This window comes from Strongylocentrotus purpuratus, unplaced genomic scaffold (genome assembly GCF_000002235.5).
Source record: "Strongylocentrotus purpuratus isolate Spur 01 unplaced genomic scaffold, Spur_5.0 spur5_scaffold_1, whole genome shotgun sequence".
In the NCBI taxonomy this organism is placed as follows: Eukaryota; Metazoa; Echinodermata; class Echinoidea; order Camarodonta; family Strongylocentrotidae; genus Strongylocentrotus; species Strongylocentrotus purpuratus.
In genome coordinates, this window is record NW_022145594.1 from 20,790,540 (window position 1) to 20,808,020 (window position 17,481).

The following is a 17,481-nucleotide window of genomic DNA, read 5'->3' on the forward strand; positions in this document are numbered from 1 at the left end:
AACTTATAGGATTGAACAAAACAACAACAAAAATCACAGAAATAAATAAATAAAATTTCAAAATCAGTAGAATATCTGGTTATATAAAATCATAGGCAGTTGTCGAAATCCCACATAATAAATCTATGTCAAATGAATTATGTAGCGTTATTCAGAAAATATATATATAAATATCGGCATACTGTGCGTTTGGCTTTAAAACACCGCATGCCATGAATAATGAATAAGAGGGCGGGGCAAGCAATTTGAATTTCAAATATCTCGTCAAAATAAAGCGCGCACTTTTGCTAAGTTCCTTGACCTCAAACTCGACACGCCCCTCGACGACACGCCTACTCTGTTTACATCATGGAGGCGGCAACTCTTCCCGAGGTCGGTCAAGTGCGTCGATCAGTTGTGGTCAGTTGCATGGTCAACGCAAGTGATTTGTCCCTGCAATATGCAAATTAAACTTTGATCAATAGATCACTAGCTCTGTGCAGGCTTTTACATATCACTCATGTTTTCTGATAATAGTTTTAATCAACTTTGGGCGGCGAGGCTAAATTTAGATTTGTGTCTATAGCCTAGACATAATTAATTAAGCCAGGGTAACATATAGCTGTGGGCATATTAAACAAAATTAATCTACAAATTATGTTAACAAAATAGGCATAGACCTATAAAATCGTAGTGAAAAATTGGGTAGTCTAATGACGTGAATAATTCTACATGAACGGTTGGATGTCCAGTACAATTTTATTCAATTATTATTTATTTTAAGGAGATATATCACTTTCACTGCAGATCATGAAATGTAAATGCAAGCAACGTATTACATTTTGACACTATAAGTTATGTGTTGGAAGAGCTTTGGAAAAAATGAATCACAAGATTTCCAGGAAAACTCGTGTGGCAAGACAGGACTACATATGCCGTGATATCAAGGAACCAAAAAACATACCGTATGGATGACTTTTAAACAAGTGATAGTCATCACTACTTTGATGACTAAATGTAATGACAAAACATGACTCATAACTGCAAAATTCATTAACGCAATGAAAGTGGAAGGGACGAGCTTGTTCTTTTCCATCAAACCAAATTGTGTTTTAGAGGGGCCACTTCCCAGTTTGTTTACAATCGCCTTGCTCCAAAACAACGCACGTGCACCCAATTCGAATCACTGAAGATTCCAACTCGACAGCGTACACGTAGACATCCTACGTTTATTATTTTCGCGCACATTTGAAAGGACGCTAGTTTTCGCGGGAAAAGCCTCGAACGAGACGTGGTCACATGACCCAGCATCCGGGATATTTGCATGCCATTGCGTATGACATCATCGATTCGACGGTCGCTTCGCCTCATTTGCATAACAGTTGCTATAGCGAGTAGGCGGGGCGTCGGCATTTTGAAAGGATCTGCATATTGATTGACAGTTACTACGACAACTCGACCTGCCGGGCGCGTCAATCGTTCGCTGAAGAGGAAATTTCGAATAAAGAACAACGCACCGAGATTCCGCCATATTTGTTTCGACCCGACCTCGATGACCGGATAGAGAATTATCATCAATGGATTTATTATTGACTGTTGTCGTCTAGGATTACCGTTCTCAATGGATTGGAAATATATTTACAATTACGATCTGGTAAATTTTCTGTGGATTTTTAGCGAAAATTAACGGTTTTTCTGCATGATCATTTCCCCCTCACTGCGTCTTCTCACGTTCATGTATTTTCATTTTCGCGCGCCTGTCGCCGAGTGGATCGTCTCTGAATGACCCCAATAGCCGACAGGCTTTCACCCTTTCTTGGAATATAATTTATGGATTCTTTCTCGATTTGACGTGGAATATTCTGTGGATAGTACGATTACACTGGTAAGTGTTTAGTTTTTCGCAATTCTCATCAAAATTTCCTCTGTTTCGTGAGATAATTTGAAAATTGTGAGGGCGCTTCCGATTTGAATTTCGTGTGTGATCTGTGTGTGATTCGTATTTTGCGCTCAGCAAAACAGCTGATTTGAATGACCACGATTGACTTGTAAACTTTCATTGATAGTTCACGTTTATAAGACCAGATTCTAAAAATAAAATCAAAGTTTGTTCTTTAACAATCATATCACACTGTACATTTAAAGAAATCATTAATATTCCCCTTTTTTCTGCGCTTTTTCTCGTGGTGGGAAGGTTTGTGTGATGGAGTCAATGGCAGGCAACGTGGTGCATGGTAGTGAGTGCATGGGGCTGTAATGAAATGTCTGCATGTTAACCCATTTGATATGTAAACAGCTTAATTTTTCGTCAGATTCTATCTTTTAGACTTCATCTCAGTTGGTTACTTGTATTCATGCGACCAATCCTCATTGTGTTGAGTAGTTGTAGAATGCAGATTTTTTTTTCTTTCTGATCTGAGTTTGATTTTTTTTCTCGGTCACACTCGGACGGAATCAACTGGCAACTCTCATGAGTCGAGACTCAATGTCTCCCTTATTTTTAAATTTATAAAATTGAATGAGTCATTAAAGACAGTTCATCAAATTAAAGCAAAATATGTCATCTTTGTCATGACATTGCCAGTTAGACTGTTCATTGAATTTGATGATTTTATTACATCTGGAAATGACCATTATTAATTTTGTATGTAGACTAGACTCTAGACCACCACCCTGTTCACATTTTAACTCCTCATCATTCTTCATCTCGTCTTTTGATCTGGAGATTGACACCTTCGCAGTAAAACATCTATCAGCTATAAGCTATCGATGGCTTGTGTGTTGTGTGTTATTCAAGACAGATTTTTAGACGAATTGATTTGAACAACATCGCAGGCAATGTTCTTTGAATCTTTCGCAATGTAGATCTAGACTGTTGTTTTCACAATGTAGATTGTAAATTGATGCTATTCAATGCGTAAAATCCAACCTTTGTAAATTGTCTGGACACATAACACCCTGTCCAGATGCAGTTGTCAGTCTACCAAACAGGAACATGATGCACATGTAACTTGCACCATCCTAGTTTCCTACACCAAACACAAATAGGATCTCCAATTTTGTCAGAATTCCAAGGATGTCTGAAATTGATTGAAGGAAAGAAGGAAAGTTACTGACGTTTGATGTTTATGTCTACAAATGGCAAAGAATCTATGTTAGCTTTTGACCCTAATTGTTAATGTATCCAAAGGAAAATTGTATTTAATTTACCAGTAGAGAGCAAGTAAGTGTTGTTCACATTTTGTACGATGGACCTGTTTTAGTGTTTAATGGTGTAAACAGTCAAACAGGTAAATTATACATGTATGTTAGACTAGAGGGTCCTAAAGCTACGCGGATACTTCAGCTACGCACAAGTACGGCAAAACGTGCAATCCAAAGTTTCAGTACACCAAACTTCTGATGTGACTGAGCAACGAGAATCTCATTGAGGTTTGCCAAAAAGAGTTAGTAATTTTCCTCTTTTTGAGTAAAATATCAGTAGAATATAATCGGTGTGAAATTCCCATACATCAGCATGTAGGGCTTTCCAACGCTTGTAAAAAGTTCATTTGTATTAAAGCAGAAAATGGGATAAACAAAAAAGCGAAATGGAAAAAAAAAAAAATCAGAATTATCTATCAGAAAGCTATGAATGTTTGATATGTTTGGAATCACTAAGTCTGCAGTGTATAACATTTTTTATAAAAATATTATTACCTTCCGTTTTTCCCAAATTTTGTTTGTAAAATTGTAAGTGCTTTCTCTGTAGGGGCACTACTAAAAATATGTATGGGATGTTATTACACTCGAATACAACAGAAAGAAGCATTTGCCTCTAAAATTAGCAGTATCGGTGTGCGATGCCATTCCTGCACATACCCCGTAATCTTGAATGTCTGAGCCTTCTACATGTGCTGTAGTCTTTCATAACAAGACCCTTAAGCTCATCACACAGCTGTCTGTACACTTAAGTTACTTTTGTTTTACGACAAATATTTTGTTGATAATGAGAGAATTAATTTTGGCCAATTTGGGGAGGTATTCAATGATTCGAACAAAAATAATTAAACATTTTTGTCATTCTGTATTCAAAATACGGTACACAAATTGTTTAATGTTGAGATTGCGTACAGGTACAGTACATGTACTTTAAAGGTACCAGACATGATTAACATTTTATGGTATTTTCTGGTTCCTGTTATTCAATCAAGATATTTGTTAAACATACATTTATTATTGTTTTACTGTATTTGAATATTTGGATAATAAAACCTCGACTCAACTCAACTCAAGTTTGTGGCAGCTCGGCAGGAACCTATCCTTTCACTGAAGGACCGAGAATGAGACTAGACTTTGCTCGTGTTTTGAAATATGACAAGGCCTATGACACAGGAGTTTGGAGGAAGGAAGGAGCGAAGAACGGGGGCACAATGTTCCAAAGCAGGATGTATTTCATAGAGCGGAGTTTAGAGTAGTGCGTGTCTATCCCTGTCTCTCGTCTGTCAGGTCTCGGAGAATGAGGTCATACAAACCAGTAAATTATGCTAGACGCCACAGCTTTCCGGTGCAGCCCGCTCGCTCCCCAACGTTTTCACCCCTCCCGGGCTAGTCCTCGTCAGTCATACATTTACAAGTTTTTTGATCAAATTTGAAAAGAAGTTTTGAAGATTTTCATACAGTACAGTAAAAAAGTCAGGATTTTGTCTAGTTTTGCACTGGCTGTTTTGATTGTAATGTTTAGGGTCCGTTTTCATTGCCCCTCTGTAAAAACTTTTAAACTTTTGGGGTCCAGAGACTCAAGGCCCATTTACACTCGATCCCTAGATAATCACTGTTATTGTCAAACCCCACCAAAGTGTCCAAAACATTTGTTGTTCTTCTCCGAGTTGTTGGTAGATTGTTTTTAAACAATTGATTGGAGAATCAGATGCAAAAGTTAGGAGTTCAAATCCCCCTGCATGGTATCCATGTCCTCTCGGGCATGATGTTAATCTACAATGTACATTTGCCACTCCTCACCCAAGAGAGAAATGAGAACTGCCGTAGAGCGTACGTTGTTAGAGCGTGTGTCGAATCACTTAAACAAGGATTCCAAAAGTGTGCAAATCACCTGAAAAAAATTATTTGTGTACATGTATACATACTGTATATACATGTAGCTAGAAAGTTTAAAATCAACCTCAGATTATTTTTTTTTACCTGACATTCTGTAGGTAAACGTTTCAAAAGTATAAAAATAATAAACGATAACATTCAACCCCATGTTCATGTTTTGGTAATTGGTGCACTTAAAGAATTCTTGATTTTTACCCAGGTAGAAACACTTTACCTCGAACTCTAACCAAAACCGCAACCCTAACTATATTTTTGAGCACTTTAATACTAATGGAGACTTCGGTGGTAAGCAGGTTTTATTATCATTTTTTTAAAATTTTGTATGTAGCACCCCTTGTTGGTCGATTCCTGTTACTGTCCGTTATTGGCGAGAATTGGTAGTCTGTTTTGAAACAAGTTTTGAAACAATTATAAATCTTTAGTGGGTTTATTCATTAAAAAAAAAGATTTTCTTGGTAAACTACATGTACATTGTAGACGTAAGCTAGTACATTCAATTCTTGTAGTCACTGTCAATGGTTGAAATAAGTGCTATTATTCTTCATTTGGACTTTTGAAGTACCCTTGTGATGACTGCTGTGTGAGCCTGTGAGGGTTATCCTTGCTTGTCCTCTGCCTGTCTTCGTTCGTCTCGTAACCCACCAACTCTAATGAGGCAGATTGAATCACCGAAAAGGGAGCCGGATTAATCCCTTCCGTTCCCGGCCCGCTAACGCATCGGAAATGAATCAGGTCTCTGCCATCAGCCTGCTACACTCACAAGACGACAGAAAAGACCCCCAGCTTTTTCGGAAGACCGTCTAGTCTACCCTGTGGGCCATGGCGCCCCTTTGGTTCACTCCCAACCTCCGCGTAACCTCCATTGGAGAGTCTGTGAAGCTGAGACTACTCATTTTGAACAATGTTAAAGATATTGAGGAAATGTTCATCCATGTTGCATAACTTGATGCTTACATGTTTGAAGATTTCCTAGCATTTTTCTCAGGAAGACCAAGAAAGTTGGTCTGCCGGTGTAGACTAGGCGCTGATTGCGGTTGTCTTCTTTCGGAAGATATTAATTGTGCAATTTCTGCTCTGTCTTTTCTTCATGGTGGCATACAAGTATATCTTTTTGCCATGATTCTACAGTATGTGTGCATCGTGTGGGAAAATGAATTTCAATCTCGTAACAGGTTCTGGTCCACAAACTTATGTGATAAATGTCAAATCAGTATTTTCAAGAATACTTTGACTTTCATAAATGCTTTTGTTTCCTTGAGAACTTTTTTCTTCTTCCAAGGGGTCAATGTTAATGTTTCTGGAAGAAAATTATTTGACTTTCTTACTCATCTGAACACATTTTTCAAGATTAGGGTTAAAATATTAAGCTACATATTCCACGGAATCCACCATCCCAATTCCCAAGTAACGTACATACAGGGTACCTTGGGGTAATTTGCTCATTTATAGTAAGCTGGGTAAAGGACTGATTCCAAGATAACAAAAATTATTATTTTAGGAAATGGATTCTCAAATCTTAGACCATTTTATTTTTGCACTTGATGTGATACTTTGTTTTCAATATTTATTTATTTTTGTTTTTCTTGCCAAATGACCATTATTGATGGTTTGCAATGGGATCAGTCACCTATTTCAGTTTTATTTTCATTGTTTGAATCAAAAGCTATAACATCCATTTTCTGGTGTGATAGGCATATGAATATTACCTCCCCTACATGGTAATGTACGGGACCTTGCTCAAACAAGGCATACACTTTCCTACACATGAATATGTTAATACTCTGATCTAATCATATTCATTGGTCCTAATTAACTTCACACCTCCCAACAGGATATTACCAATTTGTGCTTGGTAGACTGTTCAGACTACAGACAGTTATACAAGTGTTGTATTAAAAAAACGTATCAAGAATCGTTGTATTGTGAAAGGAGCATACAGGCTAGATAAACAACATTGTATAAAGAAACGTATACAGAAACGATCTTGAAGTGTCAGCTGGCTTATCATCAGTGAAAAGTCCTGGCAAATTATGCGATTTGTGTAACATGATGTGACGTTCAGACTAAAGCGTATTTTGTTTGTTTTTATATATTTTTTAAAATAGTTTTCATTCAAATGATGCTCAAAACATGTGTTTCGCTATATGATGTTTTAATGTGACGTTTCTTTGTACGGCGTTTAAAAAAAATGATATACATGTGGTGTATGTATAGTTGTATACCATGAATTATGTTAGTCTGAATGTAGGGTTAGATTGTCAGGTCCCTATCATGAGGTTGATGCCTAATATAATGTATGTTATTAATAGAGAGAGAGAGAGAGAGAGAGAGATGGATAGAGAGATTGAAAATAAAAACAAAAACACAAAACCCTGATGCGACATTGTCTTGACATTATTCCATAAGTATTGGCAAGCAACTTAAGTCAGAAATACAGTAACCAGAATAAATGTCTTGGTGAAATGATAAATGTAGAGGAGTGAACAAAATTAGAAACCTTGTTTTCCAAGAATGCAGCGAGAAATAACATGGGAGTGGTCAGCAATTTTAAGGGTTATGGTAAAAAAAATTAAAGAGCTGTTGCAATTTTCGTGGAAAAACTGCGGATCATATTTTTACACATTCAAGTGTCTAGCTGTGCCAGTAGCCCTAATACAATGTACCAGCTCTAATATAATGTGGTACATCTATGATCTGTGACTTTTCAGACATTCAGCTGGTTTTTCAAGGATTTTAGCAACGCTTTGAATAGATTGGAATGCCGTCTCCCACTATAAAACCAGTTAGAGCTACTGATCTTCCGATCCTTTTGTCATTTTCAAAGGGACTAAAACACCTTCGTCCTTTGAGCTGGAATGTGTCGGTGTCGGGGAAACAAAACCTGAAAGAATCTTTTAAGCAGAAAAAAAGGATTTAGACAAAAATTAAGGTTGACATTTCAATGAACTGTCTGATAAGAGATATGAAGTTTCATTGGTCGAATCAACGCAGATACAGTGCTAAAAAAAGATATGGTTACATTCTCAAAATCAGAAGATTTACATTATCCCAAACGTTTAACTAACCAAAGTTGCATTCTGGGCTAACATTTGATAGTAAGTGGTATGCTACAAGCCTACAATGTATTTGAATCTTGACCCAGATTTTAAAAAAAAAAGTTGTCTTGTGTACATGGACTTTGTAGTTTGTACTTCTGATATACATGTAAATTTATAATCAGAAAAGTGACTTGCATGTTGCATCTTGCTACATACAGTGCCAGTGGTCTCCAACAGGTACATTAATAGTTCATGTATTATTATTTTAAAAAGAGCTCTGTGGGGGGTCTTCTCTTCTCGAGCTACACTTAAATCTATCTCTTCCTCTTTCCGTGCAATGTTTCTTCTTTCCTCGTGACCACTTACAAACTACAAGCTGGTTTGTAACGCTGAACATTTTTATTTTTTTATGACAGAGGGATTTTTTCAGTAGCTTTCCCTTTCATCCTTAATTACCTTTGATTTGAACGGGAACAAGGAAGTGTTATGGACTTTGTACCTTCAAAGTCCAGGGCCCGGTTTCGTGAAACAGTCATACATTGTACGTATAAGTTTATGTAGACTGTACTTTGTACATTCAAAGGCCAGGGCCCGGTTTTGTGAAACAGTCATACATAGTACGTATAAGTTTATGTAGACTGTACTTTGTACATTCAAAGGCCAGGGCTTGGTTTCGTGAAACAGTCATACATTGTACGTATAAGATTATGTAGACTGTACTTTGTACATTCAAAGGCCAGGGCTTGGTTTTGTGAAACAGTCATACATTGTACGTATAAGTTTATGTAGACTGTACTTTGTACATTCAAAGGCCAGGGCTTGGTTTCGTGAAACAGTCATACATTGTACGTATAAGATTATGTAGACTGTACTTTGTACATTCAAAGGCCAGGGCTTGGTTTTGTGAAACAGTCATACATTGTACGTATAAGTTTATGTAGACTGTACTTTGTACATTCAAAGGCCAGGGCTTGGTTTTGTGAAACAGTCATACATAGTACGTATAAGATTATGTAGACTGTACTTTGTACATTCAAAGGCCAGGGCTTGGTTTTGTGAAACAGTCATACATTGTACGTATAAGTTTATGTAGACTGTACTTTGTACATTCAAAGGCCAGGGCTTGGTTTCGTGAAACAGTCATATATTGTATGTATAAGTTTATGTAGACTGTACTTTGTACATTCGAAGGCCAGGGCCCGGTTTCGTGAGACCGTCAAACTTACAAGTTTATGTACTTTGTACATTCAAAGGCCAGGGCCCAGTTTCATGAAACGGTTGTACGTACAAGTTTGTCGAGAACCCATTTAAGGAAGTCAGTGAACTTGTACTTAGGATGGTATCTTTAAAAAGAACGATGCCCTGATGTACATTCAAAAGCCAGGGTGGTGTTTCATGAAACCGTCATACGTACAAGTTCATCGACAACCCATTTTTACTTAACATGCCTTTCAATGGGATGTCAGTGAACTTGTACTTTGGAAGTTATCTTGAAACAATGCACTGGTGTACAAGACATGTTTATGTACAAGTGTATGGTAGCATTTGAGGCTACTCTCAAGGATGTTAATAGCACTGGAAGAAGAAGTTCATGAATGAAGGGAATTTGTAAACTTCAAATCAAGCTGTCTTGAAGCTTGACATATCAATTATTTAAAAGAGGGGAAGTGAGTATTATTTAATGACGGGAACCGAGTTAAGTAGAAGGAAATACAGAATTTGATCGATATTGAATAAAGCAAATTACTGATCACTAATAAATAAGTAATATTTGAAAGAGAATCGATACTGTATTCAGGCTCTAACACAAACATTATTTTAAATTAAGTTTCGGACTGAACTTTAGTTTCTACATGTAAATTGCGTCCTATGTAGAAATTCTTTTTAACATTTCTTTTTATGTGGGTGCCTGTTATAGTGTCAAACATTACTGCTATTCAGGGACTTTGGGAGAATATACAGCACCTTGCAAAAATCTTTTTTGTTTGTTTTTGGTGGCCCGATCTGTTAGATAAATTATTTACACTAAACACAGTCATCTTAATGCTACCGACCAACCGTGCAAATGACTCATTGAAAGCCACTTGAAAGTCAATAGAAACACATGTGCACCCCATTGGTATCTGTACAATGCAAGTTGTGGGCGTTCTTTCTTTGAAAATTAGATTTAGATACTTGCCCTGCCTCAGATTTCTTTGTGATGACTATACCTGTACATTGATTGTTAGGTCCAGTCATGTTGTGGGGGCTAATTCTGTTTGGTCATCTTTTGTGCAATGGTATTTATTTTTCTAGGAATAGTGCTTGAATTTGTAGTACAAGTCATGGTTGCTCAAAGTATGTAGACCTGCAATGTACATTACACATACTGCAAATGTACATGTACATGTAGATGTGATTTTAGTTTCGGTACTTTCATTTTAGATTCATCTCTGTTGAGGGGAAGAAGTGTTTGGGAAGTGCATTACATTGCATTGCTTATGAAAACATCCTCTCGCTTTCTACATGTTGATCTCTCCCTCTCTCTATCTCTCTCTCTTCCTCACTCTCCCTCACTCTCCCTCACTCTCCCTCACTCTCCCTTCACTTTCACTTTGGAAGCTTCCTATTACATTTAGGCCTACTGTACATGAATTAATGTCAGTATTTAATCAAAATTCAACATACATGTACACAAGCAGGTCCACGAAATCACATGGTTTGACACTTGACAGACCATTTTGTGAATGAGCAATTCTAGGTGAAGTTTAACAAGTTTTTGACATTATCTTTGGCAGTAATAGTTTTGAATGATTGTGGTCCATTCATCCATGTCACTCTCTCTGTCTGTGTCTGTCTGTCTTTCTCTCTCTCTCTCTCTCTTACTACCCTCTTTCTCTTTCTAGACCATTTCTCTCTCTCAATTTCTCTCTCACTCTCTTGAGCCTCCCTCTTTCTCTCGAGCCTCTTTCTCTCTTTCTCTAGCTTTGTTTTCTCTCTCACTCTCACTTTCTCTTTCCCTCTGTCTGTCTGTCTGTCTGTCTCTCATTGTGTCATTGCTCGAGCTTTTCCTTCCCTTAGATGGTTTTAATTGATGTCAGCTTCCCGTTTGCTTTCCCTTTCTCTTCCTTTCCTTTGTGGCTCCAAGGAGAGCGGACATCCGATGTCCTTGGTACAACACATTGACTTTTGCTTGGGAAACTCAATTTGGGCCCTTTTAAGGGTTAGCATAACGGCGATTCCTAAACATAAATGTACATGCAAGGGATAGAGCGGTTTTGGGGACTTGAGTTCTGGTGTTCATGTATTTGTATCTGGTCTTCTGCAGCTTATTGAAATGTACAAGATTAATGTCATTATGATGCAAATGTTTCGACAGCTAAGGCTTTGTACGACAGGGTCAAATTGCTGCTTTGATAAAAGTTATTTGAATTCTTTGAGGTCTCTATCATACAACTACATGGGCATACAGTACTCCATACCTAATACAAACTTTTGTAATTATCTAAAGTATGTGAAAAAATGATTTGTCCTGATATATTTTTCTTGAGAATGCAACATTAAAGCTTAATACATCTAGACTATAAGTATTAAACAAAGGCCCCATTTCAACTATTTCATTCTTGAGTTAGGTAAAACACAGACAAAAAAACACACATAATTTACATGGGGTATGAATAATTTAGTTGTTAACTGAACATGTTCTCAATTTTGGATGACTAATTTAAGAGAAGGTAGAAATGGCTGTACATAACAGTGAGCTGTATTTAATGGCACAAATAACCTTTTCTTTCATATTTCCTCTTCTTGCACATTGCATGTTGAAGATGCTTGCATTGTTGTTATCATTGTAGCCTCTATGTAGTCATGAGTTGAACTAAAGTTCTTCCCACAGTGTATGTATTCTGTGCCTCTAATGTAACAGACTCATGCTAATTTGTTAGGCAAAGACAATGCAGAAGTCAAATTTATCTCCTTCCGCGAACAAAGCTTCCACTTTCCCTTAGCTGAAACAAAACAATGGGTTAGTTTGTTGTCTTTATTCATTTTTACTGTAAGGAGTCATGCATATTTAACATGGGTTTAATACATCTCTGCACTGTGCATATTTAAGTCTGCATGTCTAGCTATCCTTGGCTTGGCTTAGCTGGCTTGCATCACATCATTGCACACAAGCCAGACACACTGCCAGTCTTTGTTGACGAAGTTCCAGTCACCGGCAGCCCCCCTCTGGAAGTTCCCTGCAAGTGCATTGCGCAATGAGTGCAGTCATGTAGACTCCAATCGTTTACAAGAATGATCGCGCATGAATGTAAACTTGCGTACTTTTATAGAGCAAGGGAATTTTTTGAGAAATCTCGCTAAATGGAAATAAAAAAACAAGAATTATGTCATTGCAACTTGCATAAGACATTTTTAATTATATTATTGTGTTAAGAATGGAATACCTTGATATGTTTGCAAATTAACTTCATAGTACAAGTCTGATGTAATAATAACTTTTTTTTTTTTCACTACTCACATCTTTTTTTCTATATCCACCATAAAATCTGCCAAGTTAGCGTCATTTGGACAGTTTAACTGGTTACTGGTCTGTGTTTTTGTTCGAGTTTTTCCCAGGGCTTCTTTTTTCAACTTGATCGCACACAAATGTTTGCTACAAAAGCACTTGTTCAATCTCTCATGGCAACCAGATTCGATTAAGCATCAATTTATCTGCAATCTCTATTGCAGTTTATACTACATGATTGAACTATGTTATTGGCCAATCATGGCTGAAGTCATTTCCCAAAGTAAATTTGTATACACGTTGTAAGTCTTTTCTTCTTTGCGCCGTACAATTCAGCAGTTTACTGTTTACTTTTACTAGACACATTAAGGCTATCATGATAATAATGGGACAAGTGAACCATCATGATCAATATAAGGCCCATATACATGTACAAGGGAAAGTTGGTTTTGATAAAAGCAGAAAAATGAGAGAAACAAGTTGGTGAAAGCTTGAGCAATATCCGATGCTTGTTTTCAATCGGTTTCTGCCCAAACTTTCACTAACCTGTTTCTCTCATTTTCTGCTTCCATTAAAACCAATTAAATATCAGGGTGGAATTTCCCCCTTTACCTGAATCATTCATACTCCCTGTACATTTTATGTTGTTAGTATTTAACCTCAAACAAGTTTCCGTTTGTAGGCACTAGGCAGTTAAGAAAATCTGAAAAATATAAAACATACATTTGCCGAAAGGGAAAGCAAAAATTCAAGTATTTTAGACTTTTCATTAATTCCACATCAAGAATTTGAAATCTCCTTGATAATAGAAACAATTGAATGATTTGAATCAACATTGTATGCCTTTTAAAATATAACTTTTACAAAATATTTTCCAAGATGCCAATGGCTTTCCGTAATTGTTTTAACTTAGAGATAAGTTCAAATTTGGATCTTTGTGAAACACCCCCATGTGCATATAACCGTACACTGTTACAAGTACAGCAGGATCTTAAACGGATTGGGAAATCTTCAATTGTGCAATGTCCTCTTTGATTCCTTACATCCTAAAGCATTTCCTAATCGCATCGAGTGACATGACTGAGCGCTGTACATCTACAGTTAAAGCAAGTCATGATATAATTGACATGTTTATAAACAGGAAGACATGATGCCGTCCTGAACACATGGTTTCTGTTGATGTGAATCCTGTTCAGTTGACTTCACCCCCCTGGAAGTTTTTGACCTTAATTACTAAGACTGAATCATGTTATTGCGTAATACCAAGATACCGCTGCGTCATCGCTCGATGTGTTGGCAATTTGAGGCTTGGGCATTGTGACAAATTAAAAACTGGATTATTCAATCATACCCCTTGTAAATTTGATGTTTTTCGTATACTTCGTAACTCAAGAATGAAAGGTGGATTGGTTGAATTTGGGCCTTTGTTGAATACTTCTTACTTTTAAGCTTGAATATCACATCCTCAAAAAATATAATTCAGGACAAATCCATTTTTCACATACCAGGGTACTTAAAAAAATACAAAACTTGGTAAAGGGTATGAATAATTTAGTTGTTGTATGCCAATTTTGGTTATTGAGAAATATTGAGAGAAGTGTTGAAAGTATTGAACACAAAGGGAAGAGTGAAAACATGCACAGATATCATGGAGTAGGGAATAATATGTTTGAAGAAAGGAGAGGTAATGAAATATGATGAGAAGGGAAGAAATTATAAAAAAAAAATTGTCCTAAACTTGTAAGAAAGTTACATAATGATATTTCCAAACAAAAATGATCACTACATCCTGTAACTGTCATGTATAGAATACAGGTGATTGAAAAACTACATTAAGCTAAATTTAATGTCATGATCACAGCATTGAAATGAATATCAAGCCTTCAGAAAGGCCCTCTCAATAATTGCATGATGTTGAAAGGCCATCCAGAAATACCAGCGTATTATAAACAAAGTCAGCTGATTGTTAGTCAGCTGTGCTTGGCTTGCCCGATAGGGAGAAGAGCCACATTTCGCAATTCACATGGCCTCGTCGATTCCTTTGTTGATGTGGGTTACAGCAAGCAGGCAAACCCCCTCTGGAAGTTAATGACGTAACGATCTATGCACAGGAAAGGCTAAATTACGCAGTGATGTCAAATGCGACATGGATTGCAGAGCCTGCATTTTAGAGTCTAAATCTGGATTAAACCTCTTTTTCCTTGTAAGAATATGCTGTAGGTCGTACAATAACAATGCAGGGTCAACAAACTTTGCATGTTATCAACCTGGGCCTTATATTTACAAGTCAAAAGATTTTAGATTTGGACTCTGTAGTCTTCTTTGATACTGTAGTTTTTGAGAAAGACAAAACCCCATTGTATTTTAACAAGATACAATTTACAAATAGGCCTACATGCACATGTACTATGTAGACATATTTTTAAGTGCAAATTCTCTGGATGAAAATGATTTTCAAAATAAGAAGGTCTTTTAGGCCAGACAGTTGGCCATGTTATCTTTATATGTTTGATTTTGTATGATTAAAAGATTGCCCAGTAGGAAATTCCCTTTCCTCCTTATCTTAGTCAGCTAATTTATATCTAAATGTACATATAATTTGCATACACGTACATGATTACAAAGAATTTGGAGAGTGTCTTTAAAAAATGCCACAAACTACATGTACAATTTTCGCACTGAGGTGTATAGGCATTTGTATACAGCAATACATTTGTTTGCCATGATTTAATCCCTTTGAAAAGTAGGGATCCATGTCATGATTTAAATTCTGGCTGAAGTACCTGTTCATGTAGTTTTGTAATCTGTTTCTTTATTGTCATTAGTTTATAAATATTTAATACAACATCTTATAAATTGAACAAGTGACAAGTTGCTTTGTAGTCAAACAATATATCAGCTGTTAACATTATGTAACTACTTGGTTATAACAGAATTAAAAACATTTGTATACTGCGACACACAGTTTCGAAGTTTTAGTTACTAGAATGTTCTCCAGAGGGGTGATAGCAAGTAGAGGGAATAGCCTGTCCATAGTCCATGCACAGTACATGTGTCTGTACTGTATCTGTACACCAATGCATTCTTATACATATTTTACCATGTGATCCTTCAGTGTGTGTGGCTGTGTGTTTTTTGCCATCTGTGAGCTGTGTGTGTGTGTGCAGATTACGTGCAATGTAGGCACATTGAATTCATACACACTCTTTTGCACTGCAGCAGCTATACATGCATTTGCCCTTCAGATGACCTACAGCCAAACAGCTGTGGAATGCTTTGGCCTTTCAGTTGCTGTACAGCTGAAGTTCAAAGGTCAAATCAGACTGGTCTTTTTTTTTCTTATTGAGAGAGAGAGGGAGAGGGAGAGAGATGTCCCTTTATCTAAAACAGTGATCATGTATTTGTTTAGTCTGCACTATTAGAAGGCCAAGATTGTTATCTTTCTTCAGAAGTGGAATTTTGGTAGGGACAAAATTTGACCCGAAATGCACTCTGCATGGGCATTCTTGTGTCCAAAAGGGGGTAATAAAACTTGCAAAAAGTTGGCATATTTTGGACAGGGGGGATGAATAAATCAAATTTGTTTGGTTCTCTGAAATATTTGTATGGCAGTCCTAAATGATAAACAACTTTGCAAAACCTTAAACTTTCTTGTACGGCCTTTTAGAGGATCTGCCCAACATTTTTTTAAATATGTTTGTATTGTAGATGGTGGTGTTTGTGTTTGTTTAGAGGGGGGGGGGGGGGGATCTGAAAAATTGAAGAATTTGCTTGGTTAACCTTTCAAAAGTTGTATCTAAGGAAACTTAGGAAAGCAGGTCATGAACCATACACTTTGTACACATTTGCAATTTTTTTACTCAACTGTGTGATAAAAATGAAATAAACTTTCACAAATTTGTATTTACATTGTATACCACATGCCTGTATTTTTGTCTAATTGTCTCTCTCTTTTTTTCTTTCTTGCAGATAAACTGGTTATTTGTTATTTCCAAGCTGCATCAATGAGCGAAATACCCAGATGATAACGACAGAAAGATTCTAGAGACCGATAAACAGGTATGTTTTTTTTTAATTTTTTTTTTTTTTTACTAATCAATAAAAAACAATATACATGTAACCCACAATGTTTGCTGTACACGTATACAGTGTAGCTAATAACAAGGTTTTACATTACCAGTTTCCCTGTGCCATAGACCACTTCAACAACAACAATAACAAATAAAAATTAAACATGCCTTATTTTGCCTGCATGGTAAGTATAAAATCTCACTATTATTTGTTTGTGTGATGAAATCTTGTGCAATTCTCTGCTTAGATCTGTTCTCAATGTTTAATTTCCTCCATTTTTATGAAATAATAATGAATCAAGCTGGTAGGCATTTAAGTATAGGGGTTTTCCCCCAAATTGTATTTTCTTAAGATAATAAAACAGATTTGGCCATATGCGATACGTCTTCATGCACAAATTTAATAAAAAAATTACGAAAGACCATTTTTGATATTCTAGATTTCATGTAAATTGACGTAAATGGATAAGGGAGAATTGAAATGCAATTATTTGTCAGCTTCGGGTAAATCAAGCAATTGACAGCCAGTACAGTATGATTAATGTCCGGCCTGATTCTTTTATCATTCTTTATTTTGTGAGAAATCAGTGTTGACGTGTCGTTTCCTTCCCGCTACAAGCCCGATATAACTTCAGTTTTCAATTAAGGAAACTCAAACTAGGGGATTTCCCAAATTTGTTTCAAATCAGGATATACGTGTACCCCATATATGGTAATGCGTGAAATTCATTAAAAAAAAACATGGGGGGTCAAAACAGCAACAACAAGAAGAGAAAGAAAGAAAAAAAAAATAGAAAATTTTGGTGAA

General features: G+C 36.5%; 1 long non-coding RNA gene across 1 annotated transcript; it reads left to right on the plus strand.

The window, feature by feature from the left end:
- Positions 1-1,371: 1,371 nt before the first annotated feature.
- On the plus strand, positions 1,372-16,671 carry LOC115920971. The gene is made up of 2 exons (XR_004062634.1): positions 1,372-1,864; positions 16,573-16,671. It is a non-coding gene; the product is annotated as an uncharacterized LOC115920971 (long non-coding RNA).
- Positions 16,672-17,481: the final 810 nt, after the last annotated feature.